General features: G+C 37.8%; 1 pseudogene; it reads right to left on the bottom strand.

Moving 5' to 3' along the window:
• Positions 1–516: 516 nt before the first annotated feature.
• LOC120604826 (nascent polypeptide-associated complex subunit alpha-like) lies at positions 517–1,187 on the bottom strand (annotated as a pseudogene).
• Positions 1,188–7,239: the final 6,052 nt, after the last annotated feature.

The raw sequence follows: 7,239 nt of genomic DNA, 5'->3' as shown, positions 1-7,239 counted from the left end.
TTGCTTTGCTAAACAGGTATACAGATTTGGAACTAGAGCTGATCTGCTCAGGAAAGCAGATGCTAACTCCTATACCACTACCAGTCCCGCTTTTCTATCTCTCCTCCTAAATGGCACTAATCTACATTAGTGCTGAACAAATATTTAAGGGAGTTTGGTTGAGGGGGGCCAAAATGCTAGACCTACCTGGGGCACTCCACACATCTCAGTCCATTTATGGGGAGGGAATAGAGTTTAATGGAAACAATTTACAATTTTTTTCAGTTTTATCAGCATCTCCTCCAATTCATTCTTCCAAAATACTATGATAGGGAAACCAGTAAATGGCTTGCAGGTATTGAGAGCAACTGTATCTATGAGTATAAAGCCCGATGGAATCATGTAATACCAATTCTTCCAGAAATAGAAGAACATACGATCATATTTTTTCATTCTACAAGAAACCATAATTTTATTAATTATAGAAACAGTACAAATTTCAAACCAAGCTGCAGTTAATACTTTTGAAATATCAAAAAAAAGTCCTAGTTTTTAGATGGTTACATTGTTAATTCCATAATAGCATTTACAATATCATTACTGTCATTTTTCAGGGCTCCGACTGCCTTTGCTTTCAACACATTTGCTTGTGACATAACTAATTCTATGTCCTTAACTTCCACACCTGTTTCATCAACCTCTTCTTTTTTGCTCCCCTCTTGTACAGTTGGAGTCTGTGTGTTTTCTTGAATGTTTGAGACAGTTTCACCTTGAACTTCGAATTTCTTAGCACCTACTAGCTGTGCTTGCTGAGGTAAACCCTCCCTCTTGGCTTTCCCCAAAACTAGGTCCGTATCTGAAACCGGACTCTTGTAGATACCGGTTTTGTGATCACAAAGAGGGTATTCTTAGATTTCTGGACAGTGACCCTAGTAACCCCGGTAAACCTGTCGAAGAGCCAGTTTGGACATAGCCTTCCAAGCCTTCTTTTCACTCCGGCTTTGTTTTGCTTTACTGACTGGTTCTTTATCGATTTCAGCTGCTGCTGCAAGCTGGGCTCGTAGTGTGGTTGCCTGTGTGGAATCTTGTTCCTGGAGTTCTGGTACTGATTCAACACGGTCGAATTCTGTTCTGACTAGGTCTCAGCTTGGGGCTGTGGCAAACTCCTGCTCTGTAGCAGGGGCGGTTTCTATGGCTTCACCTGGCATTTTGGGCAGGGAATGCAGAACCAAGACGGCAGCAGAAAGAGCCGTATGATCATATTATAAAACTTTTATTGTTCTCTAAGAACCATGGTCGTAAATAATCCAAGCTATGTGAGAGACATGCTCTGTGAAAGAAATGCTCTTCCCGCGTAGCAGGATCTGGCCCATTGTCTTGGGGGTGGGGACAAGGTAAATACCAGCAGTGGTGGTGGTGGCGGGGGTGGGGCACTATGGATAGAGTGGCAGACCCCAAATCCCAAATGCTGCTTCTGTTCTTTTCTGGGCTCCCTGGCAAACAGCCGGAAGTAGCCCATCCACGTATGCTCACCTCATCTTCACAAGAGGCAAAAATTAGAAGAGCTAGACAAGTGCTGGGAACTAATTAAGACTGGAGTGGCATGGTATATTGAGTTGGGCACCCACCTGGGGAGTTTGCCTTTACCCCCAGGGAAGGAAGAAGCTGTGTATTATAATGACTTGTGCTTTTATTTGTTGAGATCCAGCTTTGCAAAAATCAGGGCACCTGCAACAGGGTGCTTTGTGCTAACTCTGACTCAAAAAATTAAGCGACATTTGCCTAGAGTTTCTGTTCTTTCCTGAGCAGAGTGTAAGAAGAGAATAATTATATTTTAACGGGACTGACATTCATTTTCAATGAGACATTCTTGTTCACTAAGTTGTCATCAAATATAACAATTGTAGGGAATGTGTTGTTCCTGCATGAAATTTTAGTAACACTAGATTTGCTGCTGTGATTATGTTCATTATGTACCTCGTGTAGGTGTCCTATAGTAATCATAAAGGAATATAAACAAGAATAAGACCCATGCCACAGACTGTTGAGCTGTAGAAACAGAGGAACTACTTTACCATTTCCCAGTAAAATTCAGCTCTCACTGAGATAGAAAAAGCTTTGGAGCAAATGAACATCTGATAACTTTGCCATTTATTGCTCTGTGCTCTATTCTATTAGAATGCATCTAAGTTCTCTGAGTCTTAATTTCCTCATTTATAAGATGGCAGTAGTAATGCTTACATCATGGGTTTTAAATGTACAGACATAAATCATGTGTATAGACATATAACTATTTCTTTGGAACTAAATTCATCTTGTTCATGAGCCCACACTTGTTTTTTCATAGCAAAAACTGTGTAGCCAAGGAAGTTCGGTCTTTGGTTTTAGAAGTCTCTTTCAAATTATTGTGAAATCAATTTAGGATTTAAATTGGTTCTTCTAAACATCAAATTTCCTTCTAGGGCTCCTTCTCTTTTCTTCTCCTACCCTCTTCCTTCCCAGGTTGTCAAGCTCATGTAACACCATGGTAGTAAAGATAGTGAGTCCAGCTGTGTCCTCAGAATCTTTACTGGCCTCTCCTGAGATGTCTTATTGCTCTTGATCTTTCACCTCGTAATCTACTAATTTCTGTCCATGTATCATGACATCTACTCTGGCGGCATGCATAGGGCACAATTATTCTTCCCACAGTGTTACTGCTACTGATTGGCCCCACTATGGTCCTCTCTGTTGATCACCCAAGATGTAGCTTCATCCTCCAGCCAAATCTTATCTAAGGGCTGGCCACTCACAGCCTGTGCTACAGAAGGCCCTCCCTTGCCTAAGCTCTCTTCTGAGAACACACTCCCAGGAAGGTGCTCTCTTCTTAGTTAACTTCTTCACCCCTTTTTAGGGACTATGGAACATTCTGAGCCTGAGGCCACTAAGACATCCTATGTCTTCTTCTCACTTAAGCCTTGGCCTAGAGCTTAGATCCTGAAGCTTAACATTATATGTCTTGAATAAGACCCCTCAAATTGAGGCCCTTGTGTTCAATGGCATGGTATAGAGCAGCGGTCCCCAATCTTTTTGGCACCAGGGACCAGTGCCCCTATGAGAATCTAAAGCCTGATGATCTGAGATGGAGCTGAGGTGGTGATACTAGCTCTGGGGAGCAACTGCAAATACAGATGAAGCTTTGCTCATTTGCCTCATGCCGTGCAGCCTGGTTCCTAAAGGCCACAGATGGGTACCCGATCCGTGGCTGGGGGGTCGGGGACCCCTGGTAGAGGAAAGAGCATGAGTATTGAACCAGAGTCACCTGAATTCCCAGCTTTACCACTTACTAGATGTGATCTTGGGGAATTAAAGAGAGAAATAGTGATCTCTGTATCTCTTCTCCTTTTTCAGTAAACCAGACTGCAGAAAGAATGGGCTCCTTGCAAATACTGGTTGTATGAATGAATAAGCATGTTCCCAGTTTATTTAATTTCTTTAATGTTATCTAGGGTGGATATTAGAGGAATGTTGAGCAAAAATATTCAACAAGACAAATAATAACACCTAATGTTTAATGAGAGTATCTTATATACCTATACATTGCAAGCGTGCATATTACAGTTTATTTTCATACAACCTTTAAAAGGAAATACCAAAATTTTCCTTATTTTGTCCAAAGTCATTCAGCTCAGAAGTGGCAGAGTTGAAATTCAATCCTAGGTCTTTTCTGGCTCCACAGCTTGAGATCTTAACCACTGGGACACACTGCTTCAGTCTTCCAGCTTAAGGTTTAGACTGATCTCACTTTTATGTCTGGTGGAATTCTGTCCCTCTAGACTTTTATTTTTTTCATTTCTAGCTTTTAGGTTTTCAGATTATCTTCTCAGTTTGTGTAGTAAACAGAGTTAACTAATAGACCTTGTGTCCAATAACTTTGCTTTGAGATTACTCACCTCCAAAAGATCTCCTTCATGGCACATTGCCAACTAAGGAAGTGGTTTCATAGAATGTCATCATCGTTCAAAATTCTGTAAATCCTGGAGAGCAATAACAAATTAATGCCTTACCTGTAAAATGGGATATTTTCTCAGTGTTTATTAGTTTTTATCATGGGGCTGGTAAACTAACTCATTCATGCTGTGTGATAGTTGATAACATATCTGCCAATGTAATGTAAAGACATTGGTATTACCTTTTGTAGGATGAAATTGACTAGTTATTGACTTAAGACTATCAACCATTCCGTTAAAGTCTATTTTATAGATACAGCCTTCAAAATCTCATGTGAGCTTATTGAGCAAGAACTTCATGTAAGGCGCTATAACGAATGCTTTACGTATTTTGGGAGGAAGTTGTTAAAGTAGTTTGTCTGTGATACATTCACTTCTTTTATGGGGGAAAAGAGAAGAAGGCAGTTGACGGATTTAGTTCCCCTGTCAATGGACTCCAGACAAATAGACTGATGATATTTGTTAGGAGGAAGAGTCCTTAACTATAATATGTTCTTGGTAGGATGTCTTTGGCTAAGTGATTTTAAAAAAGTGAATAAATCCAGAATCTATGGCTCATTGGACAATGTCACATAAGCAAAATAACTTTCTAGCATATAAAATGAAGATGTTTTATACCTTAAATGCTGCTAACTATATCAAATTAAAAACTTACAAAACCTCACTTGGAAACCTCATCTTTTATTCTGGGCCAGAGAGCACAGGTTTGGCATGAGCAGAAAGAATCTAGGGAACTATGCAATCTTCCCCAGACCTCTCTTTGCTTTATCTGTGCCTCTTTATTGCCTGTATTTTTTAAATGATTAGCAAAACTTGACACTAGATAGTATTTCTGATTCATGTAAGTTGGACTGGACAATTTGATTCCGTATGATAGCACACTTATTATTATCTATTTAATTCTCACAACCTCTAAGTTAGATATTACAGTTATACACCACATAATGATGTTTTGGTCAGTGATGGACTGGATATACAATGATGGTCCCATAAGATTATAAAGGAGCTGAACAATTTCTATCATCTATTGACTTTGTAGCTGTCTTAAAGTTGTAGCACAAGGCATTATAGTTACCTACAGTAAACAAACATGTTGTACAGGCTTATAGCTTAGGAGCAATAGGCCATACCATATAGTCCAGGTGTGAAGTAGGCTATACCATCAAGGTTTGCATAAGTGCACTCTGATGTTGCACAATAACAAAATCGCCCACTAATATATTTCTCAGAATGTATCCTTATTAGATGACGCATGACTGTATTTATTCCACTTTATAAATGAGGAGACTGAAACTTAGGAAAGTTAAGAAATGTACCCAAGGTTACACTGCTTGTTAGTGGGGGTGCACAGTCATGTCCATTTGTTTACAAAGTTCTCATTCTTCCTATTACACATTTTACTAGTTTAAATATGTTATTAATTTAAGTTTTAAATGTTATTGCCTCTGGAAAGAAGCCAGATGATTCAAAAGTAGAGATGATGGGCTTGTAAGTCATTTTCATTGCCAAATCATCTCTGCGATGTAAAAATTGCTATGGCAGTGGCTAGAAACTGGTTTTACAGACTGCGTTTGGATGTGTACTATGAAACAATATATAGTAAAACCTCAAGTGGCTGTCTCAGAGGGCATGTTTAATAGCGTGAGAATATCAAAGAATTAGTGCAGAGGGGAGATGCCTTCTCACCTAAACCTCTCATGGCTTAAAGGCCTTCAAGGGTGTGAATTTGAAAGCACCCGAGGCAGAGATACAGTCTAGATAGGAAGGTCATTCCAGAACAAAATGGGCAGCAAGGATTTTAGAGAGCACTTCCAGCATTTCCCAATCCTGCACTATAATATGAAAACAACAATAGCAACAAAACAGGTTATGTAAATATAGGCAAAGAGAAAAATTCTTCAATATGTGAACTCTGAGCAGTTATAGTTAAAAGGCTGGAGAGGCTCTACAAATGAGATAAAATTGATAGTTTTCATGCAAGGACATAGAAGATTAGCTGCAAATTATGTGGAATGAGAAACGCTATAAAAAGGAAATGCTCTAAAGAAAACTAGGTTCTAGTGCTAAAAAGAACAAGAACAGACAATTCTCAAAAGAAGAAGAACAAATGGATAATAAAATATAGAGAAATCCAACCTTTTTAATAATAATTTTAAACAAATTATCAATTTTTTTTAATGAAAATAATAAGTTTTGCTCTTCAAAAGGTAAAATTCACAGTGGGAATTTAGCTCCTAGAGGAAGTTTAAATAGGTACCATTTCTGGAAATAATTTAGGAATGTGTATTAAGAACCTTAAACATGTTTATATTTTTCGACTGAGTAAATTTGGCATGAATTTACCGGAAAGAAAAAAATTATATATTAGGATATGGATTGTTATTTATTTACAATAGTGAAAAAACTAGAAATAGCTTAAAGGCACAATAAAAATATGATATTTAATCATATGGCAAAAACATATGATATAGGCATTAAAAATTATGTTCTCCTTAATAAAGTATGAAAATGTACTCAAGGTATTATTTTTATAATAAAAATGGTACTCTACAAAAATATTCTGGTGGCAGACTGGGAATATGGTACGAAAAAAAAATGCCTCTTCTAGAATTTCTTTTGGGCCTTCTCAGAGAATGTACTGACTGCCAAAGGAGACTAGGGGGTTATGCTGCTGGCATTAAGATTTAGAAAAGAATAATACACAGGACTAAAAGTTTATTTAATAAAGGAGATTTTCCAATGAGACACAATCTAGAATTGCTTCTTTAGGTAGGTAAGACAAAGGGAATAGATTAGGATACTCAAATTTTCATTTTTGAAAATGACTTTATTAATAATGGCAACAAGAAGTAATGAAATTCCATGTGACAGTATTATAGTTCTAGTATCACTTGACTTAGAAAATGCATGAAAAACAGTAATTCAGTAATTCCATGAATTCAGGACTACTTTAAATAATTGACATTTTGTTAATTTCAGTAACATCTACATACACTTAAAAGATAGGGGTTTACCTTTGCATGCGACACTGCTTATTGGAATACGCTATGAATTCATGGATTTGTTGCAATAATTCCATGACCTACCAAAGTGAATGGATTTTTCCAGTTTCTTAGGGCCTTATCCTGTTGACCACATTTAACCTTAATTACCTCCTTAAAGACCCAATCTCCAGATACAGTCACATTAGCATTAGGACTTCAACATATACATTTTGAGGAAACACAGTATAGACCAGAATAGGAGGAGACTAGAGAAAATAATTAGGCAT

The sequence above is a fragment of the Pteropus medius genome, unplaced genomic scaffold (genome assembly GCF_902729225.1).
Source record: "Pteropus medius unplaced genomic scaffold, Ma_sr-lr_union100, whole genome shotgun sequence".
Taxonomy (NCBI): Eukaryota; Metazoa; Chordata; class Mammalia; order Chiroptera; family Pteropodidae; genus Pteropus; species Pteropus medius.
This window is presented reverse-complemented; position numbering and strand designations above follow the sequence as displayed.